Below are 12346 nucleotides of genomic sequence, written 5' to 3' on the forward strand. Positions count from 1 at the left end.
GGCACTGGCCCTGACACCCAAAACCACTGGAGACGGGCACATTTCACCTGCTCTGTGAATGGGCGCTAAGGTTCCACGCTTTCCCATGTGAGGCCTGAAGCTATTTTGGAGTAACCAGATCTCAATGATACATAAAATAAACAAAGTGCTGCATCTTGATTGTGTGAAATTGGAATCTGAGAACCTCTCCTCTCTTAGGGAGGTAAGAACAAGGTGAGAATATGAGATAAAGATGGGAGTGGGAAGTGAAAATAATCTTTTGGAAGGGTGAGAGATGTGAGTCCAGGGGACCCATTTCTTTTTCTTCATCATAAGCTAACATTTTTATTCAGTGGGAAAAACATCCAAGGAAATGTTTCTGGGAGCTTTCACACACATTTCTAAGTAAAATTCCAAAATTCTCTGGAGTATGATCTAATACATTATTGTCTAATATATTAATGTCTAATAAAAGCAACTCTCATTTTATTCTTAATATTGTTAACAGTGTACAGTACGTGTGCTATCAACATGCATGTGTTTTCCTATCCAGTCTCTTAAATAACTCCATGAGGTAAGCACTATGCTCCTTGCATAACGAGGTGAGGAACTAAGGGATAAGAAGTCCAGTAATTTGTTGTTGCTCTTCAGTCACTAAGTCTTGCCTGACTCTTTGTGACCTTAGGGACTGCAGCACACCAGCCTCCTCTGTCCTCCACTATCTCCTGAAGTTTGCTCAAATTCATATCCATTGAATCAGAGATGCTGTCTAACCATTTCTTCCTCTGCCCCTCCCTTCTCCCTTTGCCCTCAATCTTTTCCAGTATCGGGGTCTTTTCCAACGAGTCAGCTCTTCGTATCAGGTAGCCAAAGTATTGGAGCTTCAGCATAAGTTCTTCTAATGAATATTCAGAGCTGATTTCCTTTAGGATTTACTGGTTTGATCTCCTTGCTATCCAAGAAACTCTCAAGAATCTTCTCCAGCACCACGATTTGAAAGCATAAGTTCTTTAGTGCTCAGCCTTCTTTATGGTCCAACTCTCACATCCATACAGGACTACTGGAAAAACCATGGCTTTAACTGTATGGATCTTTGTTGGCAAAGTGATGCCTCTGCTTTTTAATATGGTTTTTCCAGTAATTTACCCAAAGTCAAATGGCCAGGGAACACTGGAGCCTGGGTTCAAACCCCAATCTGCCCGAACCCAAAGTCTTAGCTCTTGACTGACTCCAATGGCAGGGTAATTATCAAGTCACTTTGCTCCCTCTATGCATGTGATGTATCTACAGTGAACCAAGATTCATTTGCACAAGTGACTCCTCTGCATAATGGGAAGTTCAGTTTTACACACAACTGGATGTTTGTTCTTCACAGTTTCCTTTTCAAGCCACAAGACCACCACCAGCACCACCAACAAAAATCCAATATGAAGTATTTAAGCAAGAGTCAGAACGCAGGCGTTCACAGTCAACAGCTATTTTTCAAGGTACATTTTATACGTAGTAAAAGGTATAGGCTGGAGAAGGAAATGGCAACCCACTCCAGTGTTCTTGCCTGGAGAATCCCAGGGACGGCAGAGCCTGGTGGGCTGCCGTCTATGAGGTCGCACAGAGTCGGACACGACTGAATCGACTTAGCAGCACCAGCAGCAGCAGCAGCAAAAGGTGTAGATCGTAAGTGTGCATCAGTGAGTTCTGGCAAACCTATACACCTGCATAATCGCCACCCAGTCAAGATAGGAATACTTCTATCACCCAAGAAATGTCCATTTTCCTGCCTTGTGAGCAAGCACTATTCTAATTTCTAACACCATAGATTTATTTGCTGTTTAAGTGTGGGTCTATTTCTGTACTCTATTCTATTCCATTTGATCTATTTGTCTATTAAAATGCCAATGTATTAATTAGTGTAGCTTGACAATATATCTTGAAGTCAGATGGTATTAGTCCTCCAACTTTGCTCTTTTTTAAAGTTTCTTTTTATATTCTAGGCCATTTGCATTGACATATAAATTTGAGAACCAGTTTGTCACTTTTTATCAAAACAAAGTCTGAGATTTTGATTGGGAATGCACTGAATCTATGTGTAGACAACTGACATCTTAACAATATTTAATTCTTGATTCAAGAAAGAAAGTCCTTGAAATATGATATATCTCTTAATAATCTGTCTTCTTAAATATCTCTTAGCATTACTTTATAATTTTGTTTAATCTATTGCCAAGTATTTTATGTGTTGGTGCTATTGTGAATTATTTTTATTTCATTTTAATTTATTTGCTATTAGTATATAAAAATAAAATCGATTTTTATATATTGACCTGTACCTTGCAAATTTGATTAATTATTTGCTATTTCTAGCATTATTTTGTAGAGTCCTTAGGATTTTCCACGTGTACAATCATTTGTATCTAAGAACCAATCACTTCTTCTTTTCCAGTCTTTGTCTTTTGTTTCTTTTTCTTGCCTTATTACAGTGGCCAGGACCTTCAGTACCTGTTGAATATAGGAGATGAAAGCAGATGCTTTTGTCCTATTTCTTATCTTAAATATAATGTGTTCAATAGTTCTTCATTAAGTATTAAGTTACCAGAAGGATTTTTGTCTTTGCCCTTTTTCAGATTTAAGAGGCTTTTTGTTTTTGTTTTTGTTTTTTACTAAGAATTTTTATCTACAAACGGCTGTTGAATTTTTTCAAATGCTTTTTCCCCTCCATCTCATTATCTATTTGTATTTTCATTTAAAACTGAGCTCCATTTACTTCTTCCAGCTATTTGCTGTTTATCTCCTTGTTTTCTGATATGCGTGGTCTCCTAGGCAATTTTGCTGACTCCAACACAGCATGAAGCTGGAGTCATACGTGACTGAAATCTGGTATTTCCCAACAGCTGTACTTTTGTGTGGTAGTTTCTGTTTTCACTCAAATACTGTTCATTGTAGGGGTGTTTTTAATTTTGAGCCAAGTCATGCTAGAATTACATATTTAACTATTAGAAATAGTTATTACAGAGTTTTTTTTTTTTTTCCCACTTACCACATTTCCTGAGACAGATGTAGTCAAAAGCCTCAGAACTTGGCTGGTTCATCAATTCACAATCTGAAAAAGAAACACAGAAATGTTGCAAATCTTCCCTTTGTACCAAAATCCATGCAGTCAAGACAGATTGGAAAGAAAATGAAGAACTGAGATGCACCGTCCAGCAGCCAGTATCATGTTATCTGTGGATCAACCCGGCCAAACTACACGCGTTAAGGAGCCGTTTGGAGAAAAAGACAGGCTGTAACCTTGCCAGCCTAGATGTGGCTAGGAAAAATAACTACCTCTTCCCCAAGGATTGCTACACACTGCTTATACTATTTCCTTAACAATTGTCACTCAGTCTCTAAAGGAGTTAGCCATCATATCATTACGCATGACAATTCAGATGCTTGAAGCCAAGCCTGGTCCAGATTAAGAGTTAGTTTTCTTCCCCTCTGTGGTTTCATACTTTATATCCCTCTTTTCCTTTTCCTTGCTTTCTTCACTTCCAAACTTTTCTGTCAGCCAAACATACCAAGGGTCCAGAAAGCAACTTTTGTTTCTGACTACAAAAGAACAGATGCTCAACCAAGACTTTCTCTTCATGATGAACTTGGGGATGGTCTTATTACAATGATACTCTCAAATCTCAAACTATTCTGGAACAAGCATTCCTTTGAAACTACGCTCAGTAGTCACTCCTGAAAACCAACCTTTGTACTTTGGGCCTGAATGTCGCATCTAGTGAGAAAACCCTGCCAAACTAAAAGGAGCTTGAGGAAATAAGTTTAGGAAGTGTGACATTCTTACATCCTCCTGGAAATTCACAAGATACATTGGTATATCAAAATTCTTTGATATACTCTTTAACCGACTATGGCTTTCACTTTTTTTGACCATAGAAATACTGTTTTGATTTGGTGGACTAACACCTTTTTAACTCTCATTCCACACTTTGACACTGTCCCTCTACTTTCTGTGTTCACTGGCACCCTATAAACACTCAGCTTTGCATCCTATGAAAGGGGAAAAAGCATCTTTTAGAGAAACATTCAACAGTGGATTATCAAGACCCTTCGATCTGGCCTTGCCTTCACAGCTATTTGGATAGTAATGCCCCCTTTGGAAAAGGATCACAGTTAGATCTCCCACTTGGCTCAAACGTTGAAGGAAGCTGAGGGCGGAAGGAGGGTAAAGGTTTTGCAGCAGAAAGTACAGACAGGGTGAAAGCATTGGTGGAGAAAGGAGACAGGAGAAGAGGGTGAAGACGTGTAAGAGCTACAGAGAGGGTACACTGCCTTTGTGGGAGACTGTGCAGCCCACTGGTGTGGTTCGCTCCTGAGAGATGAGGTGGGGCTCTATCCACGCGAGGTCACCAGCTTTTATGAACATAGTTAATGTGGCTCAACCCCCACTTTGTTATGTTCAAATCATGCCTCTTGTGGGCAATGAGATCCTACTTCTTTCACCTCTCTTGCCATCTCCTCTTTTGGTGTCTTGGTTTGGTTTAGTTGAGTTTTTATTATTAAACCAACTTATTTTCTTTTAGTGTGAAACTTCTTAATTCATTCTAATATGTTTTAATTTTTCCCCCCATATCTCAGAATATTCTTCCTCTGCATAGAGACTCTTGCGTTTGAGGTCGAGGCCAGCGCTGTCCCACAGGATGTACTGGGCAATGGAGATGCTCTACAGCTGAGCTGTCCTGTGGTCCCCACTGGCCGGCCACACGTGGTGACTGGGTGCCTGAAATGTGGTTCATGTGACTGAGGGGCTGAAATGTTAATTTTAAAGAATTTAAAGTCAGATAAGTGGGGACTTCCCAGGTGGTCCATTGGTGCAGCCTCTGCCTTCCAGTGCAGGGGATGTGGGTTTGATCCCTGGTAGAGGAACTGAGATCCTACATGCCTCGTGGCAACTAAGCCCATTCACTACAACTACTGAGCCCGCACACTCTGGAGTCAGTGCCACAACTAGAGAGAAGCCCCCGAGCTGCCAGGAAGGATCCTGAGGGCTGCAGCTAAGACCTGATGCAGCCAAACAAACAAATAAATAATTTTTAAAATAATAAAGTCAAATAAATACACATGATCAGTGGCTACTGTATTGGAGAGCAGATTCAGATGCCTAGACCCTGAGAGGAAAAGAAATGTGTTTTTATCACATCGCATTGGGATGGCTACCCCACACTTGGAGTACTGGAGAATCTGTTAAATCCATTACCATGTGCTTTAGTTTTAGACTAGTGCATGCATGCCACAGTACGTCTGAAGATACACAGTTTTCGGCAGTGTCCATGGTTTTGTACATACAGGGACTCGTTCTCCCGATTATTTGACTTCACGTATCCAGGAGGCTCTGTGTGTAAATAAATGTAAAAGGACTCCGAAGGCAGACAGGCTTGGGTCAGCATCCTCATCCCATCAATCTCTAATGACCCCTCACCCATGTTCCATCTATGAAGCTGCAGCAGGACTGTCACCTTCCTATCATACAGCCCTCGGCAGCAGGGACAGGTGTCCAGAGGGGACAGGTAACCCAAACTGGGCCGTTCTCTGCCTGGGAGTTTGGGAGATGAGAGAGAGAGAGATTAGATGCTTCATGCGGTTGAATCCACGCACTAACATTGAGAATTGCTGGCCTTCTCATTTTCAATACCCAGATCACAAAATTTAAAGGAGCCAGTGTACAAGAGAGACAAGAATTATACAGGCAGGCAGAAGCGGGGTACAGACACCAGACAGAAGAGGAATGGGGAGGGTTCCTAGACCTCCTTCTGATGGGCATAGCAATGCTTGCTCATCAATGCCTCTCCTCCGCTGACAAGAAGCCGCCCTCCCCAGCACTTGTGCAGGGCCATCATACTAGCAGTACCACTGTGGCCTGAGGCGGCGAAATTCCTCTCTGAGTCGCCCCACTCACTGCCCTGCTGGGGTGCATTTAGGAGCCTCTCGATGAGACGACAGAGCCGATAGTCCAGAGATCCAAGCAGCTGGGTCTCTGAGTCACCATCTGGAGGACAAGCGTCCTGGAGAACCACCCGGGCCTGCATGCTGGTGTCTTGAACCACCGCGATTGTGAGGTAGTTATGAAGGCATCACTTGGCTTCTTCTGGCTAACATTCTCTCTGAGCCTCCATTCGCTCATCTGTGAAATGGAGATAAGACTGCTCTGAGAGAAGACACCTTTCTTTGTTCTTCAGCAGCGAGAGCTCCAGGTCTGGTTGATTCTTGTTGTTGTTGTTGTTTAGTGGCTAAGTTGTGAGCGACTCTTTGCAACACCATGGACTATAGCCCACCAGGCTCCTCTGTCCATGTAATTCTCCAGGCAAGAATACTGGAGTGGACTGCCATTTACTTCTCCAGGGGATCTTCCCCGACCTAGGAATCGAACCCACATCTCCTGCATTGGCAGGCAGATTCTTTACCGCTGAGCCACCAGGGAAGCCCGGGATTGATTTTAGTACAGTCTAAAAACCTCCCAAGTACCAGTCAGCATGATACAATCAGTGCCGATCCAAAGGCATCTGAAATCCATTTGCCTCAGCCTAAGGAGCTCGAGCCAGTCTCAACAGGGGCCGGTCACAGAGAACACACTGTCCGTTGTCAGGGCGGCAGGAGGGGACGACAGTGGGGCAGGCCTGGGGTGGCTTGTCCTCCCGGGGCCCACTGCAAACTCCTGCCATCCTCACAGCAAATCAGGGAAGGTGCCCCGGGTTCTGGGAGAGGCTTCCTTCCACTCCCTTCCTTCTCACTGCTGGCAGATGGGCAGGCACTGAGACAGCGGAATTGGCTCTGCCGGTTGGTGCCTAAGAGAAAAAGAGTGAAAATATAAGGCTCCCAGAAATCTGCTGGCAGCACCAAGCCTGGCATTGGGCATCCCTCATCACCACATGCCCCGCCGTTTCTGCCTAACTTCCCACCGGGGGAAGTCTCACGGGTCGCTGTCAGTGTGAGTGTGTGAGAGTGTGTGTGTGTTGTCCGTGTGTGCGTGTTGTGTGTATATGTGTGTGTTGTGTGTGTGTATGTGTGTGCATCTGTGTGTGTTATCTGTGTATGTTGTGTGTATATGTGTCTGTTGTGTGTGTATGTGTGTGCATCTGTGTGTGTGTTATCTGTGTATGTTGTGTATGTGTGTGTTGTGTGTCTGTGTGTGTGCATCTGTGTGTGTGAGTGTGTGTGTGTGTATGTGTGTGTTGTGTGTCTGTGTGTGTGTGCATCTGTGTGTGTGTGTGTGTAGGGAAATCCACGTTTCCGATGTGGCAAGGCGAACCCCTCTGCTTTCTCCTCCAGAGCTCCACGAGGTCCTTGCTGCCCTTGGTGCTCACTGTTGGAAAGAAGAGCTAATGTCCTGACAACAGCCTTGCTCTCCAAGCCCAGCCAGCTGGACCGGTCAGAGGGCCACATTGATGAGGTGTGAGCTTGAAAATGGGAAAGAGATCCGTTTGGGTTCCTAACCTGTGGAATCCATCTGGTTCCTCTCTTGTCGTCAGTCGGGGACCCCACAGAACCATGCGCGGCAGCTGGGAGGCTTGCCTTTCTTTCTGAAGAGGCGGTAGATTGGGGAGCTTAGCCAGGAGCCGTGGGATCCGGGTAGAATGCTCTTTGCACAGGTCCTGAGTGGCCTTTGGCCCCTCCTGAGGGGCAGGTCCAGGGACTCAGGAGACGCGATAGCGGCTCAGAAGAGGAGGAGCACTGCTGGCGGGAGGGCCGGCGCTCTGACCCAGGCTGGGGTCTCCAGGCTCTGCCCGAACCCAGATGCGCTCATTTCTCGTGGGCGCCCCTCACGTGTGCTGGTGACTGCCCCCAGAAAGGCAGGAAATGGATGAAGAGAGTAAAAATCTCGGGCTTCCCTGGTGGCTCAGTGGTAAAGAATTCGCCTGCCAATGCAGGAGATGCAAGAGATGAGGGTGCAATCCCTGGGTTGGGAAGATCCCCTGGAGAAGGGAATAGCAACCCCGACTCCAGTATTCTTGCCTGGAATATCCCATGGACAGAGGAGCTTGGTAGGCTATCGTCCGTGCGGTCACAAGAGTCAGACATGACTTAGCAACTAAAACAGCAGTCCTCATCTCAGTCATTCCTAGGGACCGCCAAGATCTAATCTATCAAATGATCACTTCCATCCTCACCTTCTCACCACTGATTCTTTCCCTAGGTGGAGAAGGGGTTATCAGATTTTCCCCAAAATTGTTTTTCTTCAATTCATGATCTCCAAAGCCCAGAGTCCCGGATCAGAAATGCGTGCGTTATACATACGCCTTCTTGAAAGAAAGCCTGGCCCTTGAAGGCTGTGTCTCAAAGACTGAGCTAAAACCAAACTGAGAAGAGAATTTGTGTATCTTTTTGTGGTTTAGAAGGTTGGGGACTTCATTTCCTTCCTCTGGAGCTTGAAAAGGGCTTCCTGCTATGCTCTCAAGGAGGTTTTCATTTGTAGGCTGCGAACGCTGGTTTATGTTGATGGCAGCGTATAAAATTAAGTGAGTGGCTGGTTATTTAGTTTCTAGCACATTAGAGTTCTTCTTATACAAAGCAGTTATTCACAGAGTTTATTCTGTTATTTGTTTTCTTTTCAATCCCCAGGGTGGAGGGATGTTAACGAGGTTAACTCCCAGTTATTCGGGTTATCTAGTTTGTTTGCCGGTGGCTGAGTGGGGCCTGGGGTACAGTCTCTGGAAGCAGGCGGACGCAGGGGTGCTATTACAGGGAGAAGGCTCATCTGGATTCAGGATTCTGGAAAGGAAGGGGAAAGATGAAAGGTCAAGAGACCGGGTACCAGGGCTTGGGTACCAGTCTAAGAGACTGGGCACCACAGCTGATTGACAGATTTGGTATGGAGCCACAGAGCAAAACATAAAGAATAACTGCAGGATTGCAAAGTCTAGAGTTGTTATTCAATCACTATGTCGTGTCTCACTCTGCGACCCCAAGGACTGCAACACGCTAGCTCCTGGAGGTTGCTCAAATTCATGTCCAGTGAGTCGGTGATGCCATCTAACCATCTCATCCTGTGTTGTCCCCTTCTCCTCCTGCCCTCAATCTTTCCCAGCATCAGGGTCTCTTCCAATGAGTGGGCTCTTCGCATCAGGTGGCCAAACTATTGGAGCTTCAGCTTCAGCTTCAGCAGCAATCCTTCCAGTGAACACTCAGGGTTGATTTCCTTCAGGACTGACTGGTTTGATCTCCGTGCAGCCCAAGGGGCTCACAAGAGTCCTTTTCCAGCATCATAATTGGAAAGAAAAGTCTAGAGTACTTTCATACAATTAAAATGTAATGCATCCTACATATAGGAGTCACATTAAGAAAATAAAAAAGAAACAGATATATAATATTACTATTTTGATAATTTTAAAATTTAACCCACTATGTCCCAATATCATTAAGTTAATATTTTACCTACTAGGTTTTTTTCAGACTAAGTCTTTTCAAATCCAGCATGTGTTTTCCACTTACAGCAGAACACATCACAGATCAGTCACACTCCAAGTGTTCTGTGGCCACACATGGCAGGGACTCGCAGAAAAGTCCAAGGGGATTAGAAGGATATAAGAAGAAATGAGTGGGAAAGGATCCTTTGTTTGGAAAGGAACCTGATAAGCTGTTGCCACGTTGTGTTTTGCGGGATGCCCAAGAGATGGTCAGAAGGAAGTTAAAGATACAGGACTGGCGGTTGGGAGGGGGAGGCAGAGAAGATTGATTGGTCAAGGCAGATTTGAGGTAATAAAAATCCCCTGACTATATTCTACAACACTTGTTTCATGAATGCCCAGAATGTTCTGTATTAAGATTTAGCCCATTGACACATGTGCCCGTAACAGTAAAGGGCTAGGACCATCTGTAGTGGGCCTAAAAAAGTGAAAGCTGCAGTCAAGTCCAACTCTTTGTGACCCCATGGACCGTAACCTGTTCCCTGTCCATGGAGTTCTCCAGGCCAGAATACTGGAGTGCACGGCCACTCCCTTCTCCAAGGGATCTTCCCAACCCAGGGATCGAACCCAGATTTCCCGCACTGCAGGCAGATTCTTTACTGTCTGAGCCACCAGTGAAGTAGTGAGCTTAGGCTTCCCCTAAAGCTTTCAAGCTTGAAGTATTTGGGGATATTAATGCCTATCCACCAACCTCCAAATCATTCCCAGTATACATCAAGGATTCAGATACGAGTGCTTTTTGTTAAGTAACATGTATGTTAAAATATCCAACAAGTACAGAAGTGTATAAAATAGAAAATAACTGTATTTTCAGCTTTCTTTTTGTTTCTTATAAAATAAGGATGCTATACTGTACTATATCATTTTCTTTAGGGTTTTTTGTTTTGTTTTTTTTTTTTGACTGTGCTATGGCGGCATATAGGATCTTAGTTCCCTGGCCAGGGATCAAACACATGTCCCCTGCATTGGAAGCATGGAGGCTTACCCACTGGACCCTCAGGAAAGGGCCTCACTTTCTCTTAAATGAGTATTGTGAACCTCCACCTCATCCTTTGAAATGGATGGGCACTACTCTATTGCGTGGATGTGTTTCACCATTCATTTATCTGGTCTCCTCTTGATGGAAATTTATGTTGTTTCAAATTTTTTTGGTATTATAAAATACTACAATGGCTGTCTTTTCATATATATCTCTGTACAATGGTTGGTTTTATTCCTTAGGAATACATTTTGAGAGTGATTATCATTATCAGTATGAATACTTTAAAGTTCTCAATGAATATTGCTAAGTTGCTTCATAAAGCTCCCCTTTAATACTTCTTGAGGATCCTGTTTTCACGACTCCATGCTAATACTGGTTATTTTCATTCTTTTCAATCTTGTCCATCTGACTGGTAAAAAATATATTACAGTTTACATTTTAACTTCTTTGATCACTAGTGAAGTAAAGTTGTCTTTAAATATGTATGAAACATTCATATTTCTTCTGTAGATTAAAAGTGAAAGTCATTCAGTTGTGTCCAACTCTTTGCGACCCCGTGGAATTCTCCAGGCCAGAATACTGGAGTGGGTAGCCTTTCCCTTCTCCAGGGGATCTCCCCAACCCAGGGATCAAACCCAGGTCTCCCGCATTGCAGGAGGATTCTTTACCAGCTGAGCCACAAAGGAAGCCCAATTCTGTAGACTGCCTGTTCCTACTTTTTGCCCATTTCTAGATTGGGAGTTTTTCTCTTACTAACAAAATGACACTGACATTTTATATGTAATATACCCTGCAGGTATCTCCCCCGATTGTTCATTTTTTATTTTGTTTGTGGTGCCTTTGCTTAATATTTCCATTACAGGTAAAATCAGGCTAAAGTCATCATGTGGAGAAGCTGGATTTGGGGACCAGCAGAAGGGCAACAATGGGAAGAAATAATCCAGTGCTTTCCCTTAGTGATAAAACTGGCCTAAAGGCAATACACAGAAGCAGTGGAAATCTCTCAACCATCTGGACGTCTGGGGTAAGTCTCATTTTATTAAAAACAAAGTATGAGTTTGTATTTTATTTAATAAACAGTTGAGTCTCTAAACTGTAATAAGAATGAAAAATAAAGAAGGATGCTTTCCCTTCCAGACTTAATTCTGATTTTTCTTCAGAGAAAGGTCAGTTGGGATATAGGGGGAAAAAAAGCTCTTGGAAAAGTAATTTTGCTGCTTTATAAGTAAGGGTAATAACCATTTGGAAATTCTTTACAATTTAAACAAGTTTCTCCACGTTATCCCTTTTCTCACAGATGGGGCTTCTGGGCCAGGTTAAGCATAGCATTTACTCCAGAAACATTTTTTAAGCCCCTACCCTATGCTAAGTGTCTCTGAAAAGGGAAGAATTTCTTGCCAACTGGCAGTAGGACAAGAGCATGAAGAAGTCGGGCTTTACTCTAAATGTGCCTGAACCCAATAAATACAGAAAAATCAATTAGCACAGCCCTGTCTTGAAGGCCTTATGGTCTCACAGGGAATAAGGTTATTGAACACACATGGGCAGCGCACCGCCTCTGGAATGTTGGAGGTGTAGCATGCTGGGAGGGGGTGGGATTCTACCTAGAAGGATCCAAGGAGTTTTCAGAAGAGGCAATCCTCAAGCAGTGTTTAGAGAGAAAGTACGTAGTTAAACGATCTGGAAACTAAGAAAGCAGATTCCAGATATTCAGAGGAAAGACAGACGTGATTGCAAACGCCAAGGATTCTTGAAGCACCTGTCATCTTCAGGATGATCTGCTAAAGGAGTACTCTGAGATATGAAAGTAAAAGTAGTGATAACTGTGGATACACAGACCATCAGATGATGAGAACTGTGGGACCCAGCATGTCAGTACCCAGGGCTCCAACGTGGGCCAGCATCTGATGTGACTCTTTTAAAAGATAAGATGCCTTTT

General features: G+C 43.7%; 1 long non-coding RNA gene across 1 annotated transcript in view; it reads right to left on the reverse strand.

The window, feature by feature from the left end:
- Positions 1-816: 816 nt before the first annotated feature.
- Positions 817-12346, reverse strand: part of LOC133059199 (uncharacterized) — a 40237-nt gene continuing 28707 nt past the window's right edge. The window contains exons 3-4 of the long non-coding RNA XR_009693493.1: positions 3014-3076; positions 817-2475 (exon numbers count right to left, since the gene is read on the reverse strand). This is a non-coding gene — a long non-coding RNA (uncharacterized LOC133059199). The remainder of the gene's footprint in view (positions 2476-3013; positions 3077-12346) is intronic.

Source organism: Dama dama, chromosome 7 (assembly GCF_033118175.1).
Source record: "Dama dama isolate Ldn47 chromosome 7, ASM3311817v1, whole genome shotgun sequence".
In the NCBI taxonomy this organism is placed as follows: domain Eukaryota; kingdom Metazoa; phylum Chordata; class Mammalia; order Artiodactyla; family Cervidae; genus Dama; species Dama dama.